Raw genomic sequence first — 25,613 nt, 5'->3', positions numbered from 1 at the left:
GAGAATGTTTAGTTGGGCATTTATTAAACTGTTTTGACTATGACACACAGTAAGAAATACATTTGATATTGTGTTTCAGCATATGTGTTCATGTGCACACATGAAATTGAAAGAAAAGTTTGTTGAAACACTCCTTATCTTTTCAGGGCCACGCTGAGTTGGCTAACACTGACTTGCCAGGGCAATTGTGCCTATCTCTTCCCACCTAGCTCCAAGTTCAGTGATGTGTCATAGCTTGAAATTGATGAGGGTGGAAATATTGTACATCAGGGAAGCCAGCAAATAGTATAGCTCTGACCCCCACTCCCCGAGGTGGTTGTTAAAACAGCACATAACTGTTTATAACACATTTTGATATATTCTTATTTCATTTACATTTATAACACAAGGTTATAGCACATAACTTCATATAACACATTTTGATATATTCTTATTTCATTTACAAAAAATGCTAACCTCCAAATTAATTTTACACCCAACTAATGTGTAACAGTCTATTAAAAAAAAAAAAAAAAAAAAAGAAGAACTGGTTTAGCCCATCCTTCTTACTTTGCAAATGAACATACTGACAGCTGGAAGTCCAAGGTAATATAGCTAGTTATTAGCAAAACTAGGGCTCTGGACTCCTGGAGTTGTTTCTAGTGAGTTTCTCTTCTTATCTAACTCAAGACATTCTTTTAATTCAACTTAGTATGTGCAAGACATTTTGTTAAGCAGTTTCAGTAGAGATGAATAAGACGTGGACCTTGCCCCTGTGACCATTCTGCTTATGTGGGGGATTAAATATGTAAACAAAGATAATATAAGGTAAAAAGTTACTGGTGGTAAAGAGATAGAGAGTACTGGGAGAGTTTAGAGAGGAGGGAGTGATTATTGTTAGTTATAAGAATATGGAAGAAGTGACATTTTAAACTATGCTTTGAAGAATGGGTAGGATTTGGATGTGGAAATAGGATAACTCATATGGAGAGAAAGGCCTTTCTGTGCTAGGGGCGGAGGAGATCAAAGCAGTGGGTCATGGACAGTGTATAGTGAAAGACAAGCAAAAAGGAGTCAACTCCAGGTGGTAAAGAGCCCAGAATGCCATTTTTCCTTTCTGCTGTTAAATTCTCTTTCGTTTCTGTATCTGGAGTTATTTAGTACTTCTTAACATTAAACAGGCTTTATATGCTGTGCTTCTGATTAAAATATGACCTAGAAGGCACTTAGGCTTCTTTAAAGTACAAGTTCAAGGGAAAAGTTCTGAGTATTAGAGAAATGTTAGAGAAATAACCTTCAGTTTACCAATTCAAAAAGTGTTGGAAAGGGAAATTTTTTTTTTTTTTTTTTTTTTTTTTTTTTTGGTAAGGAGATAAACCAGTGGCTTTTTTTCCCCCTTTGCCCTGTAGACAGCATCAAATTGGTAGTAGCAAACAGGAAGCAGTTTTGAAAGTCTTTTCAAAGGACCTTCTAAAATATTATTTCTAAATGACTGGATCTTACTTTTCAGAGACAGGTCTGGTTCAGGAAGAAAGGTGGTTTATACAAATCCACAGCTGACCTGTTGAGTTTCAGAATTTTAGGGCAGCAAGGCAGGGTGTTTCATATCATACCGTTATGAGGAATTTATAGATTATTCACCAAGAACTTCCTCGGATTTCAGTATATATGTATTTGACTGCTTGTATGAATTAGGATGTTTTAAAGTCCTGGATGGAGCTTGCCTTGTTCACAGGGGAAATGAGTGGCTAGAAGTGAAGGTAAATGTCAGTAAGTTATATCTGTTAGTCGCATTGAAACCTGGTGGCAGTATCCAAGCTTTTCTGCCTGCTGATTTGATATTTACTAATTCTAATTAAAATGATGCACAGTCGATTTGAAGAAACCTTGCTTCTATTTGACCCATTAGTTCTGTAAAGGTAGAAGCCCTTTTAGAAGTGTTGCCCAGGAAACAACACAGAGCCTGTTTAATCACTCATCACTGAAGTGTGTGGAAAATTTTGGAAATCTTGGTAATGAAGTTGCTATAGTAAATAACCCCTTGGTAAAAGCAGAGTTTTTGGAATGATTTATTTTAGAACCTTGGTTCTAAAATAAATGTGAATTGCATCATTGATATACTCCTTTTCTCATTTCGTTAAGCTTCTGATATGTTAACCATGTTGTCATGTCATTTTAGGTTTCATTATTTTTAAAAAATATTTTTGGTTGTAGATGGACACAAAGCCTTGATTTTATTTATTTATTTTTATGCGGTGCCACGGATTGAACCCTGTGCCTCACCCATGCTAGGCAAGTGGTCTACCACTGATCTATAACCCTGGCCAAGGTTTCAGTAGTTTTGTATGAAATGTTCTATAAGACAGTGCACCAAGTATCATGATAAGAGTTCAGATGCAGTATACACTAGATACCTCTCATAAGTTGAATCAAGTAGCTAAATCAAGTCAGTACAGTTTTTTTTTTTTGTTTTTTGTTTTTCTTTTTTGAGACATAATTAGGTTTCACAAATTGAGGTTATTAGACTTCAAATTTTCTACTACTGACTTTTTGTGGTACAAAGTATGATTGATGTTGGTCTTAATTAAACTATTATCATTTTTAATGGTAGTTGTGTACATGTTTATATGAGTGTATGTATCTACACATGTAACATTAGTCATTGGAATTTTTGGTGAAAATGTAGCACATTTGGAAAACAGCCAGAAACAAGTGGTCTAACTTTGTAAAAACCGTTGTGTGAAGTGTTCACAAATATGAAAGTAAAGCAAACCCAAAAGGAGTTTTTCTGTGCCAGATTTCCAGGAAAGAAGCAGTGTAGAATTCATTCATATATTAGAGAAGAATTTCTTAACCTTTCCTGTACCCCACACATACACCCATATTCTGCCCTCAAACCAGACTTCTAATATAGGGGATGCAAATGACAACACCATTTTTAGAAAAAACAAAAACAAAAACAAAAAAAAACCAAAAAAAAACCCAAAGCTGTGGTTTTTTGTCTTAAGGTTTAAGAGTCATATGTACAACCCTGGTTTTTGATAAACCATGTGGAATATTTATTCTGAACTTCAGTATGTATTTGTCATTTTGAGGTCCTCTATTAAGAACATTATATACAGCATAATGTACAGGGGGCTGAGGCAGGAGGATTGAGAGTTCAAAGCCAACCTCATAAACTTAGCAGGGCCTTAAGCAATTTAGCAAGACCCTGTCTCAAAATAAATAAAAAAGGCTGTGGAGGTGATGCTTCTAGGTTTAATACTCAGTACCAAAACAAACAAATAAGAACATTATGTACATGTCAAATCATCTTTAGAATGATTATTAGGTGTTTTTAAAAATAGTTTGTCTGTAAATTAATCTTGGTATGATATTTTGTATAGATTACACTGTTCAGTGAAAAGTCAACCATTGGAGGGAGCCTATACATGTGCTAGCAGACAGTATGACTTCTGAGTTTCTTTTAGAGTAATATTCTTATTCAGCAGTTACTTACACGAGACCTCATTCATCATTGTATTTTCCCAAAGGTCTTTCTGTATTTCATTTAAAATCATTGTCTTTTATTTGCCCTGCTGTCAGTGGTCATGTTTAAACTAATGTTTTGATTTTTGTCTTAGACTTTCTGTGCAAAGATCTGTTATCAATTCGCTTTATCAAGTTGTAGTGAATGGGGATTGGTAATTTGGTCAATGTTTTTTTTTTTTCCCCTCTACCTTCCCCCCACGCCCCCAGTATTCTAGAATTTAAAACTAGCTCAAGCTTCCTGGCAAAGTTAATGGGAAAATTGTATTAAATATTACTATTTTACAAATCCTGGGACCACCTATTTGCCAATACTAGTGAAACTACAAAAATTTTCCATGAGTTATGCAGCTTAATACTGAAGTTAGGCCTAAGGTTTTAAAAGTTTGACACGTATTTTGTGTTCTTCTCAATGTTGTCTATAGTTTCTATAGACCTAACAGATTTCTGTTGCACTTGGTATCACAAACAATAAATTAGCCGTCTCTACCATATGAACATAATCAGATAAAGAATTTTAAAGATAATCTGCTAATAGGTTTGAGAAACTGGTTTATCAATTAATCTGTTACTTCCCATTTTGAGAATAAATTTCATTTTGTGCTAACTTTATCATTATGTTTTACTGAGACATTTTTTCCAGAAAGCTTCAGTAATTTTTCAGCTTTTTAGAATTTCACTTAGAAGAGGAAGAAAATAGTAGCTTTTAGAAATTATTACTGGTTGCCCAACTGGAGCAGGGAGCTGTGTAGAGAAAAATAGTCCTTAAGATGAAAAGAGCTAAAAATATTTTTGGTTTTATGAAAAACAATGCTGGTAGCATATAGGACACTTCTTGATCTAGTGCTTCTGCCAGATTCAGAGAGAATAAGTGATTTGGCTAGTTTTTTCCCTCTTTGCATAATAATAACAAGCTAATATTGAGTGTATGTGTTAGTTATTACATAAAATAGCATACATTATCTGGTTAATCTTCACAGTAATTCTATGAGATAAGAACTATTTTAGTATCATTCCTAATTTGCAGGTGAGGAAATGGGTAGAGAGAAGTTCAGCAATTTGCCTAAGCTCATGTAGTTTGTGAGAAGTGTCTTTTTCTCCTAAATCTGTTTCATAGTAACTCTCAAGAACTTATTCTGTATTGATTATCTTTAAATAGGAATGATATTACTTACTTTGCATATGTCATAGGGTCATTATGAGAATCAAAAAAGGAAATGTTAATCCCAGCAGCTCAGGAGGCTAAGGCAGGAGAATAGCAAGTTCAAAGCCAACCTCAGCAAAAGTGAGGCACTAAGCAACTCAGTGAGACCCTGTCCCTAAATAAAATACAAAGTAGGTCTGGGGATGTGACTTAGTGGTCAAGTGCCTCTGAGTTCAATCCCTGGTACAAAAAAAAAGGGCAGTATCGCTGGGTGTGGTGGCACATGCCTGTAATATAATCCCCAGTGACTAGGGAGACTGAGGCAGGAGAATTGTAAGTGTGAGGCCAGCCTGGATGACTTGGTGAGAACCTGTCTCCAAAAAAGAAAACAAAAACAAAAACAAAACAAACAAACAAAAAAAACAGGGTTCCATCCTCAGTAGTGTGCACACACAAACACAAAAGGTTTATTTACAAAAGAATATGAAACCATTCTTTGCTCTGTCCATTTTATTGGATGATATTTGAGAAGCCAAAGAAATCTTTGAAATCTTGTACATGTATTAGTGATTAGTAATTAGTAGTGCCATAAACTAAATTGAATGAATATTTGAAAGACTTTTTTTTAAACAGTTAATGTAAATTGTCAACTTTATTTTTTCCAAAAATTTTTGTGACTGTAGACCCTTTACATTTCCATATGAATTTTAGAAGTATCTTGTCCTTGATAGATTATTATTTGTAAAGTAAAAGACATATTTTGTTTATGTAGAGGATGGGTGAGTAAAAGGAAGTGGAAGGCAGAAGTGTAGGAGTGTATTGAATAAAGAGTGGATTAGTTGATCTCTAGCATCCTGAATTCTTCCTTTTTTGTAATGAGAAGTAGATGTGAATAACATTAGATGACTTGAAAGATCCTTCCAACTTCAAGAATTTGAGTCTTTGTAATAGATGGCTTGTCTTCTGATAGCCTCAAACTAGCTGGAAACACCCAAAATATCTTTTTTTATTTTAGTTTGGGTCATCGACCACCATTCTTTTTTTCTTTTTTGTATATGTGTAAGGTGGATAGCATGATATTTTAATATGCATATATATAGTGAAATGGTTACTATAGTAAAGCTGATTAATCAAACTCTCACCTTTCATAGTTATTATTTTTGTGGCAAGAGCATTTAAAATGTCTTAGCAAAGTTTCAATATATTTTTAATATTCTTAGTTATAGTCTTCATGCTGTACAGTGGATCTCTAAACTTACTCATCCTAGTGATTGCAAATTTATACCTTTGACTTACTTCTGCCCACTTCCTTTCCCTCCATTTCTATTTATTTGACTTTTTAAAGGTTCTACATATGAGTGAGATCATACAGTATTTTTTTCTGTCTCTGACTTTTTAAATTTACCATAAATGTCTTCTAGGTTCATTTACGTTATCCCAAATGGCGGCATCTCCATCTTCCCCCTCCTCCTTTTTTGACTTTAGATTACCTCCATGATTTTTTTTACCCTTTCTTTACAACAGCCTCTTCTCTAAGTAAATCAGAGACAAAATAGTGAAGAGCTCAAGATAGCATTAGTCCTGCCTTAAGTCTTGATGTTGTGTGACTTGATAAGCAATGGCCTTTATTTTTTATTTAGCAGTAGCCAGTTGTTATGAGAGGTGATAGATCTAAAGTAATTGCCAAATATGTTAACATTTTTCCCTTTCTAAGCCATCCTTAAAGAAGATCATATACTGGGTTACACCATCCTTATGGTAGTCCAGCAGAGCAACCACGCTGTTTAGATTCATGTTATTACCAATAAAGAACTGCTAGTTTTTGAAATTAACAGAGATTTACTTGATTTGTTCTACAGCCACTGTTGTAAAAGGGTTTGTCCTTTCTGGTCTCTTCTTCAAGTTTGATTGGTTTAATGTAATCTTTGATGTACTTTTTATATATACTTCTGTGAAGCTGGTTAGTATCTTGGCCCTTAGGGCCTTCAACTGAGGCTTTTCCACTATGAGAGTGTCATTGATGTTATACTCTTCCTACTTACCACCTTCCCCTTCACCTCCAGGCACAACCAGTTTTCCATCTTCCAGATTTTGTAAATGTCAGTGTGATCACCTTATTGTGTCTAATGAACTTTGGGTACATAATGATAATGGCAGTGGAGGGGGACAGCAGCAGCACTAGTTGGGCAGGATTCCAGAACTTGAAGCTAGCTGGTGCAGCTAGTGGGGTGCTGGGAGGTATGCGGTAGCATGGGGTATAGGTAACCGAAGAAAAGGGCTTTTTTTAATACTAATTTGTATTCCTTTGTGTATGCTTGGGTGTACACCAAAGTTTTTGTTCATTTTCATCTGTTTTATTTCAATTTTGTCTGTTGATCAACACTTTAGGTTGTTTTACATGTAGGTTATTGTCAATAATGCTTCAGTGAACATGTGAATGCAGTTGTCTCTACAGTGTTCTGAATTTATTTCCTTTGGCTTTAAATTCAGTAGAGAGATTTGGGGTCAGATGATAGTTCTATTTTTGTTTTGTTTTATTGCAGAATCTCCATCTTGTTTTCCATAATGGCTGTACCAATTCATATTGCTCTTAACAGTTATGCAGTTTCCCTTTTCTCCACATTTTTCCCAATACTTGTGTTTTTGATAATATAGTCATCCTAATGGGTGTGAGGTAATATTTCACTGTGGTTTTGATTTGCATTTCCTGAGATGAGTGATGTTGAGTACCTTTTCACATACCTGTTGTCCATTAGTATGTCCTCTTTAGAAAAACATTTATTTAGGTCCTTATTTGAGTTATTTGTTTTCTTTTTTGCTATTGAGTTATATGTGTTCCTTAAATATTTTGGATATTCCTTTTAGATTAAAAGGAATTAAAAAAGGGATTAAAAAAGAAAAAAGTGAAACAACCAAACAAGCCATATATAGTATAAAGATATTCAGTTTGTAAATATTTTCTTTCCATCTGTAGCCTGTCTTTTCATTTTGTTGGTTATTTTATTTGCTGTAGAAGTTTTTTAGTTTGATGTAGCCCCTTGTACATATTTTTGCTGTTATTGCCTGAGCTTTTGTTGTGATATCCACTAACATCATTGCCAATTCTGTCTATCTATATATATATATATATATTTTTTTTTTTTCTTTCTTCTTTTTTCTTTCACTACTGGGGATTGAACCCAGGGCCTTGTGCTTGCAAGGCAAGCACTCTACCAACTGAGCTACATCCCCAGCCTAATTCTAATATGAGGAACTTTTCGCTTGTGTTTTCTTCAAGGAGTTTTGTAGTTTTAGGTTTTATGCTTAGCTCTTGAAATTTTTATCCAGTCATCGTAGCACATGCCTATAATCCCAGCCCCTTGAGAGACTGAAGCAGGAGGATCACAAGTTTGAGGCTGGCTTTAGAAATATAGTGAATTTCTGTCTCAAAGTGAAAAAAAAGGCTGAGGATATGTAGCTCACTGGTAAAATGATCCTGGGTTCGGTTGGGTACTGGAAAGGAAAACAAACAAACAAACAAAAGCAAAAAGAAAACAATAGCAAAAACCACTTTACAGTTATCATTTTAAAAACGTTAGCTTTTTAAACTTAGTTTGAACACAGGTATATAGTTCCCTGAATAAATGCATTTTTTTCTTTATTAACCCTAAGTTAAAAAGATATTTTAGGGGGCAGGTGGTTGAAGCAGTTTATTAATATGTTGTCACATGATTGCTACTTCATACTTTTCATTTAACTTCCCCTTAAGTTTGGATTTCCTGGCTGTGCATTGTCAGAAGAAAAATAGTATGAAAGATTATTTTTATTTTATGGAGTGTTATAATGGCATGATTTTTTATGCAGTTGGTTTCATTTTCTGTCATTGTTTTGTTCCATGAGCATTTGTGAATAGGGAAGAATACAAACTTTGTGCTACAGAATCAGAGATGAGAGATTATTAAAGTGATTGTAGTCATAGCGGGAAACAGGTAGTGCAGGAGGTGTCTTAAAGCAAAAGCTTCAGAGATATATAACCTGGTCTGGGTCAGGTAATGCTGCATAGATCTGAATTATGTTTAAAGAAGGCAAGAGAAATGTTTTTGATAGAGATATGAAAATCTGAGATAGTAAGTCTACCTACCTAGACTCAGTGGCAGCTCCTCATCTCTCTGGAACAGGGCAAAAAGTCCAAAACAGGCGTCTAAGGCATTCCTTATGAATAAAGCTCTTTAACCTCTCACTGAGAGCTTGCTCATTTTTATTTTATATGTTGTGCTTGTGATTTCTAAGGATTTAGCAGATTAGCAATAGGAATAGTTTAGAAACAATAAGGTATTGCTGTAAACACATACTGATAACACTGAGATTATTGACAGCATGATAGCAATTAAGAAATAGGAAAAAAGAAAAAAGTGAAACAACCAAATAAGCCATATATAGTATAAAGAAAACATCATTGGACAACCTTATTAGTTTTAAGGATATTGTGTGTTTTTGTTACCTTTTTTGTCACTGTGACTAAAATACTTGACAAGAACAACTTAGAGGAAGAAAATTTATTTGGGGTTCATGGTTTCATAGGTCTCAGTTCATAGAAGGCTGACCCCATTGTTCTGGGCCCAAGGTGACAGCACATCACTGGGAAAGGATCCAACAAAGGAAAGCTGCTCAGCTCATGACTGGGTCAGGAAGCAGAGGGGCCAGGTGAAGATGAGGGGGTGCTGCAGGGAATGATGCCCCCTTCCAGGTCTCCCCCAGTGACTCACGTCCTCCAACCACGCCCAGCTGCTTAGTTACCACCCAATCACTCCTTTCAGACTAGGATGGACTGATCATGTTAACAGCTCTCATAAAGTAATCATATTACTTTCCAACATTCCTGCATGAATATAGGAACTTTTGGGGTACATCTCATATCCAAACCATAACAAAATGTATTTGTAATATTATAGAATAATAATCAAAGTTCATCACGCTCTCTTTTATCAAGAAAATTTAAATATGTATTTGTTTCTCTAGAGAAATAGAACCAATTGGAGATAGGTAGGTAGGTAAACAGGAGAGGGATTTTTTATGGGAATTGGTCTACGTGTTTAGGAACCTGAGATGTCCCATGCTAAACTATCTACAAGCTGAAGAACCATGGAAGCAGTCCTTAGTTCCAGAGGCCTGAATGGTTTAGGGTGAAGGCCTAAGGACCTGTAGGAGCTGCTGGTTAAAGTGCCAGTGTCTGAAGACCAGAGAACCTGGAGGTCTGGTGTCCACAGACAGGAGAGTGAGTGAGTGAGAGAGAGAGAGAGAGAGAGAATGAGAGAGAATTTGCCTATTCTTTGCCTCTTTGTTTTATCTAGGCCCTCAGCCAGTTGCTTGGTGGCTGCCCACATTTGTAAGGGCAGATCTTCCTTATTCAGGGCACTGATTCAAATGCCATTGTCTTCTGAAAACACACTCACACAACCAGAAATTATGCTTCACTGGTTATCTGGGTACTCCTTAGTCCAGACAAGTTAATGCCTAAAATTAACTATAACTGTACTTTTGCAAAGTTTTAAAGTATTTAAATTAGAAAGATATTTCTATATGAAATAGAATAAAAATAATTTTAGTTATCAAATTGTATACACAGAATGATTGGTTTCCAAAGGCTTTGAATAACCTTAGATTTAATTTTCTTATGACACTCATAGATCTGTAGATTTATGGAATATTAGAAACAGTTCAATACAGTATTTATTTGTATTTGGTACTAAAAGTTATCTGCTTATATAAGTATCAGCATTATTTATTTATTTATTTTTTGGTATTGGAGGTTAAACTCAGGGGCACTCAACCACTGAGCCGCATCCCCAGCCCTATTTTGTATTTTATTTAGAGATAGGGTCTCACTGAGTTGCTTAGTGCCTTGCTTTTGCTGAAACCGGCTTTGAATTCAGTGTCTTTCTGCATCAGCCTCATGAACTGCTGGGATTACAGGTGTGGGCCTCTTCGTCCACCAAGGTATCAGAATTCTTAACCATTTGGATAACAGGTATTTTTAGAGAATGTGAACTGTGTCCTTTTTTTTTTTTGGATGGCACGTAGTTAGGGTCTCAGCATAGATCCCGCCTTGGAAGACTTTCCTGAGACTGTGGATCTGTTAAAAATCTCTCCCAGGTGCTCCCAGAGCATCTTCTTTCCCCTATTGTGATGCTTGTTATATTGGCACTTGTCTGTTTCTTCATTGACTGATAGGCTTTTTGAAAGCAAAAACTGTTCTCTTTAGGGCTCTGACATTTGTCTTCCCTGGTTAATCTTAGCTCTGTGGAGTTGGGGAAGTTATCTGTTAAGAGGAGTAATAGTACTTAACTGTATAGGGTTATTTATCTTGCATAAGTTAATGAGTGTAGGTGTAGCACAAATTCTGGTATATAAATTCTCCTAAGTATTAGTTTTAGTCACACGTGTTAAGTAAATGAATCATGTTATAGCTGAAGTGAATCTACATATCAGTCATTAACCTTAATAAAAGAATCTCTCTTAACATGAATAAAACTAGCTTTATAATAATACAGTTTTAGAGCTGGATGGCAGCAAATTAGTCTCCAAATTAGATTGACAGCTTGAAAAACTTTATCCACTTCTTGTCAGCTTGTACTTATGATGGCAGTTGGTATAAGTACCTTGAAAATAACATCAGTGAAATTTATTGCTAGGGGCTTTAAAGCAGGTGGAAAAGATGGTAAATTTTCTTTTCCTGGTTGTGCTTTCTGACCTTGATCAAAGTGTTAGATCAAGGTGTAGATAGTTTTGGTTCTTTCTTTGGCCCCTCTCCTTGTCTTGCACATCTCACTTTGTCCTCGCATGGTCTTTCCTTTGTGCATCCAGATATCTTCTTATGTAAGGATTGCAGACAGATAGAATTTAAGGCTGTCATAATGGCCTCATTTTAACTTAATTACATCTCTAAGGGCTCTATCTCCATTCTATCTCTAATCACATTTTGAAGTTAGAACTTAAACACATGAATTTTAGGGGGACATAGGTCAGCCCATAACAATGTCTTTTACTGTTGGTTTGCTCAAACTGAGGTCTAATCAAGGACAATGAAATTCCATTTGGTTGTAGATTACTTACATCCATTTTAATCAACATCTGTCCTGTGTTTTCCTTTTTCTTTTCACTCTCCAGATAGACAATTGTCCTATAAGATGTTCCACTTTTTTAATTTGTCTGATTTATTTCCTTGTCTCCTTCCTGTAAGCTGAGAGCTAGATCAAAGTTTGTTTGAATTAAAACACTTGTGGAACAAATACTTCATAGTTGATGCTGCATATATCATAATGCATTACATTTTGAGCCGTGCATCTGATTTTCCTACTCTTATTCATGGTGAGATAGATCATTAAAAGTGGTGACAATAGAAACTGATCGAGTTTATTTTCCCCTTTGTAATCAATAAGTAATCTGTGGGACAGTACTTGTCTCTAATTACCATATAGCTTTGATAATGATTTTTTTGGGGTCATGGGGTTATCTGAATGTTATCATTAAGAGTTGTTAAGAGTAGTGAACATTTGTCATTTTTTTGCCTTCTAACATTTGAACCCCTTTCCTGCCTTTGGGAAATTCTATGAATTATGAGGCAGAGCCTTCTTTTCACTAGAGAAGCTGAAAATGGCAGATGCTTTATTCCTAGCTCCCTTTTCATTTAGAGCACGAGAATACACCTTGGTTCCATCAGTCAAGTATACCTCCAGTTTGGACTGGAAGTTAAGTTATATAAATAAGATGGAACTGCACAGAATCCATTCTATTGATGGGTGGTAGCAGGAACCCTCAATGTCAGTTTGTTTCAGAAGCAACAGACAGTGGTTTTACATGTGGCATCAGGGCCATTGATGGTGTGTTGGTGCAAGCCCTGGCATCTGTGCCCAGTAGTAGCAGAGGTGTCATCACTGGGCAGGGGCAAGCATGTCTTTGGGCATGTGTGACCTTTATAATTGTTTCCTTGCTTTTCTGGAGATACCTTTTTAATAGCCCCCTTTTCTACATATAGTTTATGTATGTGTAGCTATAGTTTGATTTTCTTAATAACAACTCTGAGGAAAACACTTTGGAGGGATGATTTAGATCAGAAGTTGAACCCATTGCCTTCTAAGAACCCCTTTATAGTTTCAGTTTTCTTCTCAGTTTTAAGTTATTTCATATTCTTGTTTCTTATTCTTCAAGATGTAGTTTGTTTTAATTGTCAGGTTTTATAATTGCTTTTCAAGTATTCATTTTATGCACAGTATATGTTAAGTTGAAGGTACAATGATGAATAGTCAATTTATCTTCAAGGAAGATAAATTACAGAGAAAATTTTGATAGAAGTTCAGTTAAAGTACATTGGCAAATCAAATAGGAAATCATGTGCAGATGGAGAGGTTGAACATAAGGAAAGAAATAGATGTTGAGTTATAAATAGATATTGAGGGCTGGGGTTGTGGCTCAGTGGTAGAGCACTTACCTCGTACCTGTGAGGCACTGGGTTCGATCCTCAGCACCACATGAAAATAAATAAAATAAAGATATTATGTCCATCTGCAACTAAAAATAAAAAAAAATAGATACTGAGTTTTGGAGGATTGGTAACATCTGGGTATGACCAGATGGGGGAGGAAGGATACTTTATATAAAAGGAATAGCATGACCAAAAAGGTAAGATGTTGTATATGTATATGGGAATGCTTACCCTAGCAGCAGTTAAAATTGATAACTTAAAATGCTTATTCATTCATTTAAAAATAATAAACCCATGGCATTTAACATAAATAACTTTTAAAATTAAAAATGTCTCAAAACAGCTTAGCAATATGACAACATTTTATATTTTGTAATTCTCTTTGATGTCTGGCTTAATAAGAAGATAGCTTCTTATATCTGCTACTATGTTCATCCTAGTGTGGTGTGTCTTTTGGGTGGAAGATGTAAAAAAAGAAATTGGCTTCATATGTAGTTGAAAGAGTATTTTAGTAGCCTTTTAAGAAGCTGTTGATATTTTCCTTGTATAACACACCAAAATTCTATAATTGGAAGTTTATTCATGGTTGATTGCCATGTGGAATTTGACATCATATTAATGAATGTTTTGTGCCCTGTTACAGTGAAAATGTATAGGTTTGTCTTATACTTCGAATGGATCTTTTATATACATATGATTTTGTAACATTGGTCGGTTTGAAAACATTGCTTCACTGAGTTTTGTAGATCTTCATAATGTTAGCATATTTAATTATACCATTATGAAAAGGTTAATATTACCATTAATTAATATTAATGTTCCATTAATGTTAGTTAATAGTACCATTGATCTTGATCTTTTTTTTTTTTTTTTTTTTTTAAATGGTGCTGGGGATTGAACCCATGACTTCCTGCATGCTAGGCAAGTGGTTTACCACTGAGCCATATCCCCAGCCCCGTACCATTGATCTTATCAAAAAAGTCTTTAAGTTGAGTGGGAAGCTCTTAAACTAGTTTTTGTGTGAACACTCTAATTTTACCTTTGTCTAGTGATCTAAAGAGAAAGCAAGGAGAGAGCCACAGTACCTTTAAAACCTCATCTCTAAAGTTACATCATCATTTCCTCCACATTCTGTTCTTTAAAAGTGAGTCAGTAAACCAACCCACATTCAAGGGAAGAAATATTACATTGCACTCCACTTTTCTAAGAAAGTTATATCAAAAGAATTTGTGGACTTTTTAGACAACCAGTGTTCTTCCTAAAGCTCTGTGGTGTTGATCCCACGTGTTCTCCTCAGGATTCATGTAGCTTAGATTTCCAGACCAAGATGTTCTTTTCTTTATTTATTTCTTCAATATTTGGTAGCCAAGAATAATTAGCTTTTAATTTTTGCCCTTGAATGCTAAAAATGCCTACTTTAAGAAGATGCTCCCCATTCCACAGCTAATTCAAACAAATTTCCAAAAGGATAAATTTTACTTATACAGCATTCAGGACAATTCTGATTATTTCATATTCTCAATAACACTTGATATTGAAGTCATTCCTATGTTAATGAATCTCATTAAAAAAATAATTGAAGGACTGGGTTTATGGCTTAATGGCAGAGTGCTTGCCTAGTGAGGCAGTGGGTTCGAGTCTCAGCACCGCATATAAATAAATGAAATAAAGGTCCATTGCCAACTAAAAAAAATAAATTAAAAAAAATTAAAGCCCAGCATTGTGGCACACTCCTGTAACCCCAGTGACGCTGGAGGCTGAGGCAGGAGGATTGTAAGTTCAAAGCTAGCCTCAGCAATTTAGCAAGACCCTGTCTCAATATAAAAAATAAAAAGGGTTGGGGATATGGCTCAGTGATTTAAGTGCTTTTGGGTTCAATCCCAAGTGCAAAAAAGAAAAAAAAAATTGAAACTTGAATTTTGGATTTTAAAGTGTTAATTTTGTCTAAGAACTATTTATGTAACTATCACTCTCTTCTCAGTATCTTCTTCACTTAGGGAATTGGCTATTTTGCTTATACTAATTCTCTTCTGATTGGTATATGGCACTCTCAAGAGGCTGAGAAATGTAACTCTATGGAATTGAAGATTTTACGTATGGTAACACAATTGGTTGGAATTTGGAGGTAAAATAATACGTGTTTTACAACTGAGTTAACTAGTTTTTAGACACTAGAGAGACTGTATCTAGTATAACACCGCAGAAACTTACTTGAAAGCCTATGACAAGTTTTTATAATAAATCTTGGTATTTTTATATTAGTAATATACTTAATATGTAAATTAACTATATGCTTCATATACTGTATACTTTATTAAATGTGTACTTTATATATTAGTATTAATATGTTATTTTTCTGCTTTTTCAAGGATCACTTTATTGAGGACCTGGAGTCTTCATTTTTACTTAAATTTAAAATGTCCAACATAGGTCTGAAGATTCAGCTCTGTGACTGAGTGCTTGTCTAGCAGGCATAAGGCCCTCCGTTCAGTCCTCAGAATGGCAGAAACAAAATGTCCAAAATCTGTCAGTATTTTTATTGTAAATTAAAACAAAAACTAAGCATTTCTAAGACTAGGAAAGGAGTTATTGGGCAGTAATTCTTGCCTAGAGTCCCAGCAGAGAAGCTACACAAAACATTGCAGTGTTTATATCATGTGTTCTCTTCAGGATTTATTTAATTCAGATTCTCTGATTAAGACCTACTTCCCTTTATTTACTTCTTCAATTTGGGGTAGCCAAAGTTAATTAGCTTTTAATTTTGACACTTGCATGCCACAAATGCCTATTTTAAGAAAATGCTTGAACTGAGTGGTGTAAGAGTTGATTCCACAGCTCATTCAGGGTTTTGTAGAGTTGTAGTAGCAACCTTTTCCTCCTCAGCCTCTTTTTTGCATTATAAGACAATGATTCTTGACCTCTTTGGGGTCATAGATTCCATTAAGGTGTTTTCCTAGGAATGGGAGGAATCTGTTAGTGTTCTCTGCCACCTCATGCTTCCAGTGACTGTATCTGGGACTGTATATGGGGAGACTTGGAGATGCCTCCTGATCTTGTAAATTTAACTTCAAAATCCGTTAGGGACTATCCAGTAATAAGTATATCATGAGGTGAAGAAAATTACATGCGTCTTGCCTTGACAATTACAGAGTTAGTGTATGTGGAAGGATAATTTAAAAATTTATTTCTTTAGAAGGTTGTAGTTAACCAACAAAATAGAAAATTTCGAAGACATCAACAGGTTTCTAGAGACATATGAATTGCCTAAACTGAACGAGGAGGACATACACAATTTAAATAGACCAATTTCAAGTAATGAAATAGAAGAAGTCATCAAAAGCCTACCAACAAAGAAAAGTCCAGGACCAGATGGGTTCTCAACCGAGTTCTACAAAACTTTTAAAGAACTCATTCCAATACTTCTCAAAGTATTCCAGAAAATAGAAGAGGAGGGAACTCTCCCAAACTCATTCTATGAAGCCAATATTACCCTGATTCCTAAACCAGACAGAGACACATTGAGGAAAGAAAATTTCAGACCAATATCCTTAATGAACATGGACGCAAAAATTCTAAACAAAATTTTAGCAAATCGCATACAAAAACATATTAAAAAGATAGTGCACCATGATCAAGTGGGTTTCATCCCAGGGATGCAAGGTTGGTTCAACATCAGAAAATCAATAAATGTCATTCACCATATCAGTAGACTTAAAGTCAAGAATCACATGATTATTTCAATAGATGCAGAAAAAGCATTTGATAAAATACAGCACCCCTTCATGCTCAAAACACTAGAAAAAATAGGGATAGTGGGAACATTCCTTAACATTGTAAAGGCCATCTACGCTAAACCCATTGCTAATATCATTCTAAATGGTGAAAAACTGAAAGCATTCCCTCTAAAAACTGGAACAAGGCAGGGATGCCCTCTTTCACCACTTCTATTCAATATCGTCCTTGAAACTCTAGCCAGAGCAATTAGACAGACCAAAGAAATTAAAGGGATACGAATAGGAAAAGAAGAACTCAAACTATCCCTATTTGCTGATGATATGATGGTATACTTAGAGGAACCAGGAAATTCCACCAGAAAACTTTTAGATCTCATAAGTGAATTCAGTAAAGTAGCGGGATATAAGATCAATGCACATAAATCGAAGGCATTTTTATATATAAGCGATGAATCTTCAGAAAGAGAAATTAGGAAAACTACCCCATTCACAATAGCTTCGAAAAAAATAAAGTATTTGGGAATCAATCTCACAAAAGAGGTGAAAGACCTCTACAATGAGAACTACAGAACACTAAAGAAAGAAATTAAAGAAAACCTTAGAAGATGGAAAGATCTCCCATGTTCTTGGATAGGAAGAATTAATATTGTCAAAATGGCCATACTACCAAAAGTGCTATACAGATTCAATGCAATTCCAATTAAAATCCCAATGATGTACCTTACAGAAATAGAGCAAGCAATTATGAAATTCATCTGGAAGAATAAAAAACCCAGAATAGCTAAAGCAATCCTTGGCAGAAAGAGTGAAGCAGGGGGTATCGCAATACCAGATCTTCAACTCTACTACAAAGCAATAGTAACAAAAACGGCATGGTATTGGTACCAAAATAGAAAGGTGGATCAATGGTACAGAATAGAGGACACGGACACAAACCCAAATAAATACAATTTTCTCATACTAGCCAAAGGGGCCAAAAATATGCAATGGAGAAAAGATAGCCTCTTCAACAAATGGTGCTGGGAGAATTGGAAATCCATATGCAACAGAATGAAACTAAACCCATATCTCTCACCATGCACGAAACTAAACTCAAAATGGATTAAGGATCTCGGAATCAGACCAGAGACCTTGCATCTTATAGAAGAAAAAGTAGGTCCAGAGCTTCAACATGTTGGCTTAGGACCAGACTTCCTCAACAGGACTCCCATAGCACAAGAAATAAAAGCAAGAATCAACAACTGGGATAGATTCAAACTAAAAAGCTTTCTCTCAGCAAAGGAAACTATCAGCAATGCAAAGAAAGAGCCTACAGAGTGGGAGAAAATCTTTGCCAATCATACTTCAGATAGAGCGCTAATCTCCAGAATCTATAAAGAACTCAAAAAACTCTACACCAAGAATATAAATAATCCAGTCGACAAATGGGCTAAGGAAATGAATAGACACTTCACAGAAGAAGATATACAAGCAATCAACAAACATATGGAAAAATGTTCAACATCTCTAGTAATAAGAGAAATGCAAATCAAAACCACCCTAAGATTCCATCTCACCCCAATTAGAATGGCAATTATCAAGAATACAACCAACAACAGGTGTTGGAGAGGATGTGGGGAGAAAGGTACACTCTTACATTGCTGGTGGGGCTGCAAATTAGTGCAACCACTCTGGAAAGCAGTGTGGAGATTCCTTAGAAAACTTGGAATGGAAACACCATTTGACCCAGCTATCCCACTCCTTGGCCTATACCCAAAGGACTTAAAATCAGCATACTACAGAGATACAGCCACATCAATGTTCATAGCTGCTCAGTTCACAATAGCCAGATTGTGGAACCAACCTAGATGTCCTTCAATTGATGAATGGATAAAGAAAATGTGGTATATATATACAATGGAATATTACTCAGCCATAAAGAACGATAAAATTATGGCATTTGCAGGCAAATGGATGAAACTGGAGAATATCATGCTAAGTGAGATAAGCCAATCTCAAAAAACCAAAGGAAGAATGATATTGCTAATAAGTGGATGATGACACATAATGGGGGGTGGGAAGGGTTAGTGTTGGGGTTGGAGTTGGGTTTAGGGAGGGGGGCAGGAATGGAGGAAGGAAGGACTGTATAGATGGAGGGGAAGGGTGGGAGGGGAGGGGGGAAGGGAAAAAATGGCAGAATGAATCAAACAACATTACCCTATGTAGATTTATGATTACACAAATGGTATGCCTTTACGCCATGTACAGACAGAGAAACAACATGTATCCCATTTGTTTACAATTTTGTAATAAAAAAAAAAAAGAAGGTTGTAGTTAAATTGATGTTTTTGTTTTTAAAGACATTTAAAATTATACATTCAGATAATTATTTCTTGAAACTTTCTGCCTGTATTTAAAAATTCAGGGTAGTATGTGATGATTTTAATACATTTAAAAGGAGAGTATAATTAAAAATTGAAATTTTGTCTGTTATTATACATTGTTTAATGACTTTTACTTTTTTTTTTTTAAGAAAACAGGCTTATTAAAATGGAGTTATTGAACTGTTTTCTTATTGTTAGACATTTATATTGCCTCCCTCCCCACCCATCCAACTAAAAACAATGGTGTGTTCTTATAATTGTATTTTCATATGTTGGCAAGCTTTTCCCTGGGGCAGATTTTTGCAAATGGTTTACTGGATCTTAGTATACATTTACTTTAAAAATTTGTTGAAAATTTTCTTTTAATTCTCGTAAAGAAATGTTGACTTTTAGTCTTTTTTTAGACACTAATACTGAAACTCATTTTGGTGGGGATGAAATGTGTTCCTTTGAATGATGAAAGATGTTTACCAAATAGAATCTTGTAGGTAGAATGTCTCAAGGAAATTCTCTATGTAGATAGATTTCAGGTAGGGAAGATTCAAGGATAGTTAATCTTAAAGTAATAACTAGTATTTACTTTTTCATTTTGATTGAACATTAAATGAAAATATTCTTGAAAGATTTGGCAGTGTTTTAACAAAGTGATTTCTAGTGAGAAATGGAGTAAACTCAGTGTTTTGATTTTAAAAATAATGTATGTGGTTAAAATGCAAGCAGTTTAGAATATCTCTTTTGCAAAGACCCCTGTTCTCTTTCCACTTCATTCTATAGAAGAACTGGTCAACTTAATTACTCAGAGGCTGACTTTCCAGTTTGTCATTATTTATGCACTTTGGTTCGCCTTTTTATTTGACCATTTTACTGCTCGGCTGTACCTTTGCTAGTATAGACATATACAGGGAAAGGGAGGAGAATGTGATATTTGGTAGATGGTGGGCTAATTGAAAAAAAAATTTTTTTCCACTTTTGTTTTTGGGTGCTGCAGATTGAACCCGGGGCCTCATGCATGCCAGGAAAGTACTCTTCCACTACTAGGCCTAGGCTTTGTGTGTGTGTGTGTGTGTGTGTGTGTGTGTGTGTGGTTTGCTGGGAATTGAATCCAGGCTTTAGGTACTCTACCACTGAGCTACATGCCCAGTCCCGAAACGGTTTTTTTCAAGTAGGGAGTGATAACATATATATGTATATATAACATATATTCCTGGAACATTTTGACTTGAAATGGATCTGTGTGTATTTACCACAGATTGGTAAATCTGTGTTTATTTACCAAGCTTTGATATTGGGCCAAGGCCTTCTGGCATCTGTATCTTAAGTCTTTCTTAAAACTCACCTCCAATGCTTCATTTTAGATTTTTCAGTGCACTTAAGGATAAAACCTTAAATCTTTGATTGTGGTTCTAGACTATATCATCTGTCCTTTTGTCAGTTTATTCTAAATCTATTCTCCCTTTGGTGTTCTGTGCTCAAGTTAGATTGACTTTTCAATTACTGAAACTTGCCTCAGGGCTTTTCTACTTGCTGGTTTATTGACCTGCCCAGATTATTTCTTTAAATATTTGGCTGGTTCAGACCTTTACAGGTCTCATCTCAAATGTCCTGTTCTCAGATGACAATCTCAGCTTCCTTAATATTGGAGAACATTCCAGCCTAAAGTAGGACAACTCCAGCCCTTCAACCCCACAAATATTACTTTGTTATTTTTCTTTATTCTGTTTGTCACATTTAATAAATATATATTTAGGAGTTTATTTGTTGAATGTCTGCTTTTTTACCACAAAACTGAAGGGTTCATGAAGGCTAGGGCCATATATGTTGGGTTTATCATATATAATAGCCTGTACTTAGATCAGTATCTGGTATAACAAACTTAAATATTTATAGACTTAATCAAATATCTATTAATTATGGTGTGTCAGACAGTGTGGGGACAAGAAAAATGCCAGTTAGTAACTTTATTTTAGCCTATAGTGCATTTTAAAATGGAAATGTGTGTATCCAAGTATGCATTATATTTTACAAAATAAGGGACATTTAAAAAATTTCAGATGCTAATATTGGCGAGAATACGCAAATTTTATACTAAAATAAATGGAAGGCTTTTTAGAATATGTGGAAAATGTTCTTTATCTTTTTAAAACTAGTTAGTTTTCATTGATACTGTGTTGAGAGTTCTGATCATCTCCTGGGAAGTTTTAAAGAGGTAGGAAGGTCATAGGCAGTTAATTGTAGAAGTAAAGTTTACCTTATGACTCTAGGTAATGTAAAGATTCTTGCTCTCTGGAGGACCAACTAGACTTAAAAATATAACTAGAACTGGAACATAGATAATTTAAGCTAAATTAATGTACTGTGATTCTGATTGCTGTCTTAAGATCTTTTGTTCTATTAAAGGTGTGCTGGAAGACAGAATGGAATCATCAGTTGTACACAGTTTCCTGTTAAATCACAAGTTTTTTTGATGACTAGAAAAGAACTGTATGCAGGGCTGGGATTGTAGCTCAACGGTAAGAGCACTTGCCTGGCATGTGTGAGGCACAGGGTTCAATCCTCAGCACTGCATAAAAATTAATAAATAAAATAAAGGTATTGTGTCCATCTACAACTAAAAAATTAAAAAAAAAAAGAATTGTGTGCAGCATGAGTTTAGTGTTTGTCTTTATACTAAGTCTGTGTAATATGGTTTCTTGACTATGGATGAGGAAATTAGCTTTTCAAATCCCATTAGCTGTTAAGTGGATTTGGATTTGGTATTAGTAAGGGTTGTCTGATGTAATTCAAATCTTTTTAAGTTCTCTGTGCTGAAATGATCTTACTAGAGATAACTTATTTTGGTTTTTCAAATGTGTAAGTTTAACCCATTCATTTAATAAATGTGGCATGTGGTGTACTATAATCCTTATACTTTCTAGGGAACTTCTGAGAACACGAGGATGAATAAAATATGTTGCTGTCCCAGGGAAAATAATTGTAATAGATAAATGTAAATGATTATGATAAATGCTGCAATAGGAATATAAATTATGTAAAATGTTGTATTAGCTGTAGAGAGAGTGATTTGACTCTTTTCTGGAGAGTTGGAGGAAGTTGCCAGCTTTGTTAATCCAGTCATTTCTAAAGATTGGTTTTAAACCTTCCTTCCCCATTTCTGTAAAACAGATCTTTTTAAAGTACCAGCAAAAAAATCTGTAAGACAAGGGTCAATAGGTGTACCTGTTGGGATGTGCCTTAGAACAAACACATTGAAAATTTTTTAACTTCTCTAAGAATTCATGTGAATTTTACATTTTATTTCATACTGTTTATATAAATACTTTAATTACTACTTGTCTTTTAACTTTGAAAAACTAGAGTGAATGAAGAGAACTGACATTGCCTCTCTGGATTAGTATTCAGCTTCTCTTTCTTGGTGGATCCCCAGTGTGTTTCAGTTTATGCCTGAGGATCTGTTTAACTGTGGGAAAAACCAGATTGGTCATTCAGATCATGGAACCTTAGCTTCTCCCCCTCTCCCCCCTTTTTTGTCCTGTAACCATGGGAAAATTACTTGTTTGTTGCCCTTATAAATTGGGCTAATAATGTATGCTCATACTTTTGCTGGGAGAAGATCATGTAGTAGATGCTCATTAAATATTGATTGCTTACTTTCTCCTTTCTCCTCCACACTCCTGTTGCATTTTTTCTCTTTAATAATTATAACTCTGGTCTTATAACTCTTTGGTGTGCCATGATAATTTACTTACTGCCCTGCTGGTGTTTTTTAGCCAGTGAGCAGAACAATGCTAGAAGTTGCTTAGGGGATATTTAGAGAAGTACATGGAATAAGAAACAAGTCAGGAGCAGTAGGTACACAGGGAAATGATCAGATTAAACCAGGGTCTAGGAAGGCTCATGCAGTAATAAAGAGAAAGATGGGCTAGATTTATACAAGTTGGGATTAGACTGTAGAATTGAGTACAATGGTGGAATCTAATTTCTGAGCAACAAAAGCAGATGGTGTTATCTTAGGTTTTGTTTTGTTTTTCCTAAGCAGTCACAGTATTAGGCCAGTTGGCTTGAAGATTTAAATAGACTGAAGTCAATATATGTTCAAGATAGATTATCTCGGAAATTTTAAGTTAAAGAAATTAAGGTGACTGGTTTATATTCTAAATAATAACCATTTCCATAGTTCTCTTGATGTTGCTAGTGTGTTTCATTTGCTATAGCTATTTGATCTCAGACTTCATCTGTTTCTCTAACTGTACAGAAGATATCAGTTGGAGGTTTAGAAGAATCTAATTGTCACTTTTGCACGTTTCTAGGTTTTTAACCAAGAACAGAAACAAGAAGCTCTTGTGGTTCATTTTCTGCCATAATAACAGAATACCACAGACTAATTCATTTATAAAGAAAAGAGATTTATTTGGCTAATAGTTATGAAGGCTGGGAAGTCCAATATGGCGTGTTTTCATCTGGTGAGGGCCTTTGTACTCTGTCATAACATGGCAGAAGACATCATGTGGTGAGAGAGAACAGGAGGATGGAGAAGGAAAAAAGGGGTCCAGTCCCTCACTTCATTAACAACCCACTTCTGAGATATCAGCATTAATCCCTTCGAGAGGCCTGAAACCCTTATGACCTCTTAAAGGTCCAATCTCTCAGTATCATCAAACTGTCAATTACATTTTAACATGAGTTTTAGAAGGGACATTCAAAACACAGCAGAAGCCAAATGTGGATGAAAATATTGAGCTTTATTACTGGTAAAGGTGGATTGGAAAATGTGAGAGTTCTAGAATGGCACTCTTCCTAGCAAGAAGTGAGAACCCCCATATAGAAATAGGAGAACAGGCAAATAGAATTTTCTTTTCAGTGCAGTGAGTCATGATACCTGCCATTGCCATAGTCCCTTTGGATGGAAATTTTTGGCAGGAAACTCCAAGCAGGCTTGCTTCAAACCATTTGACCAGATCTACCCCCCATCAACTTTGGACTTGAAGTGGGCAGTTACTTGACCAATAGGCAGTCATTATCCTAGGAGACAGATCACTACAAAATGAGATTGATTTGGTTTCTTCAAATTTGGATTACATCTTTGATTAGTTATACTAACTAGTACACATTAATCTTTTAAAATTTGTTCTAATTAGTTATACATGACAGTAGAATGCATTTTGACACACCGTACATAAATGGAGTATAACTTCTCATTCTGATTATACATCATGTAGAGTTACACCCATTTAATCTTTTGACTATATTCTTTCATTTGTAAGGTTGGATGGAATATAGTTCATTGATTGTTGTGAATATAAAAAGATAACTAAAATGCCAGTATTGTTTGATTCAAAGTATGTGTTAGTATATCATAGTAATAAAATGATAACTATTATTTGTAAGTTGTAACAACTTTAAACATACAGGACATTGAATGTTTGAATCTTTAAAAATTATGCTGCCTCATTTAAACACAGTTGTTAAATTCTGAAATTGTGCTATTAAAATAAAAAACATGTATTCCCTTAAACTAATATTGCTTCCTTGAACTACTCATATCATGAAAATAAAAGACTACAATTTCCTTTATTTGATATGCCCTTACATGCAGACTTCACCATCTACATATATAAATTACATAGAGTGCCAGCTACAGGTTTTGATTTTCTTGTTGAATCTCAAAAATATTCTCCATATTTTTGAAAAAGCAGTGTATGAGTTAACTATGTGTTAGCCATGTGTTAACATGATCTGTTTCTCTTGTGTCTTAAGTGTCATTTGAAGTAAGGTGCTTGTTAAAAATTGTGTTTAAGGCGTACAACGTATTTTGATGTACACTGTGAAATGATTACTACAGTGAAATAGGAGCTTTAATTTGTGAGTCAGTGTGTTTACCTTGTGAAGAACGTGTTATATCAGGATATAGCAAAACAAAAAAAGCATTGACCTTTAAACTTTATATAAGATGTCTTGCACAAAATTGTTTAGTTACATTTGTTGACTCAGATACATGAATGGAGATTGTGAGGTTCTTTATTAAAGATTTGCAGCAGGATGGAATGTGTTTATGGAATGAAGTAAGGTTAAAACACAAATTTGGTTGTATTATATCTGTTTGATGTTAGTAGTCATAATAAGGGGCTGAGGTTTATGGTATTAAATTATTATTTTTTATTGTTCTCTTTGGAGCAGTTAGTATTTACTGATATGGTTCTAAAAATGTGTATGAAGAAATCCATTTAATACATGGCTTGCCTGAGTTTCCTAAATTGTCTGCATCATCTGTTTCCTTCATCATTCATTTTCTCTTCCCTGCCCTCCCCTCTTATCTTCTATCTTCTCCTCTCCTCTCTTCTCTCTCTTTTTTCAGTAATAGGGATTGAGCCGAGGGGAATTATACCACTGAGCTACATCCTTAGCCC

The 25,613-nt window shown here is 35.0% G+C and overlaps 1 protein-coding gene and 1 pseudogene across 4 annotated transcripts in view; one reads left to right on the top strand and one right to left on the bottom strand.

Annotated features, from left to right (window-relative positions):
* Rabgap1l (RAB GTPase activating protein 1 like) overlaps positions 1–25,613 on the top strand; it is a 663,388-nt gene that overhangs the window by 3,862 nt on the left and 633,913 nt on the right. The window lies entirely within an intron of this gene.
* Positions 6,344–10,647, bottom strand: LOC124961452 (translationally-controlled tumor protein-like; annotated as a pseudogene).

Source organism: Sciurus carolinensis, chromosome 12 (genome assembly GCF_902686445.1).
Source record: "Sciurus carolinensis chromosome 12, mSciCar1.2, whole genome shotgun sequence".
NCBI classification, from domain to species: domain Eukaryota; kingdom Metazoa; phylum Chordata; class Mammalia; order Rodentia; family Sciuridae; genus Sciurus; species Sciurus carolinensis.
Note: the sequence above shows the minus strand (reverse complement) of the source record. Positions and strands in the feature narration are given on the sequence as shown.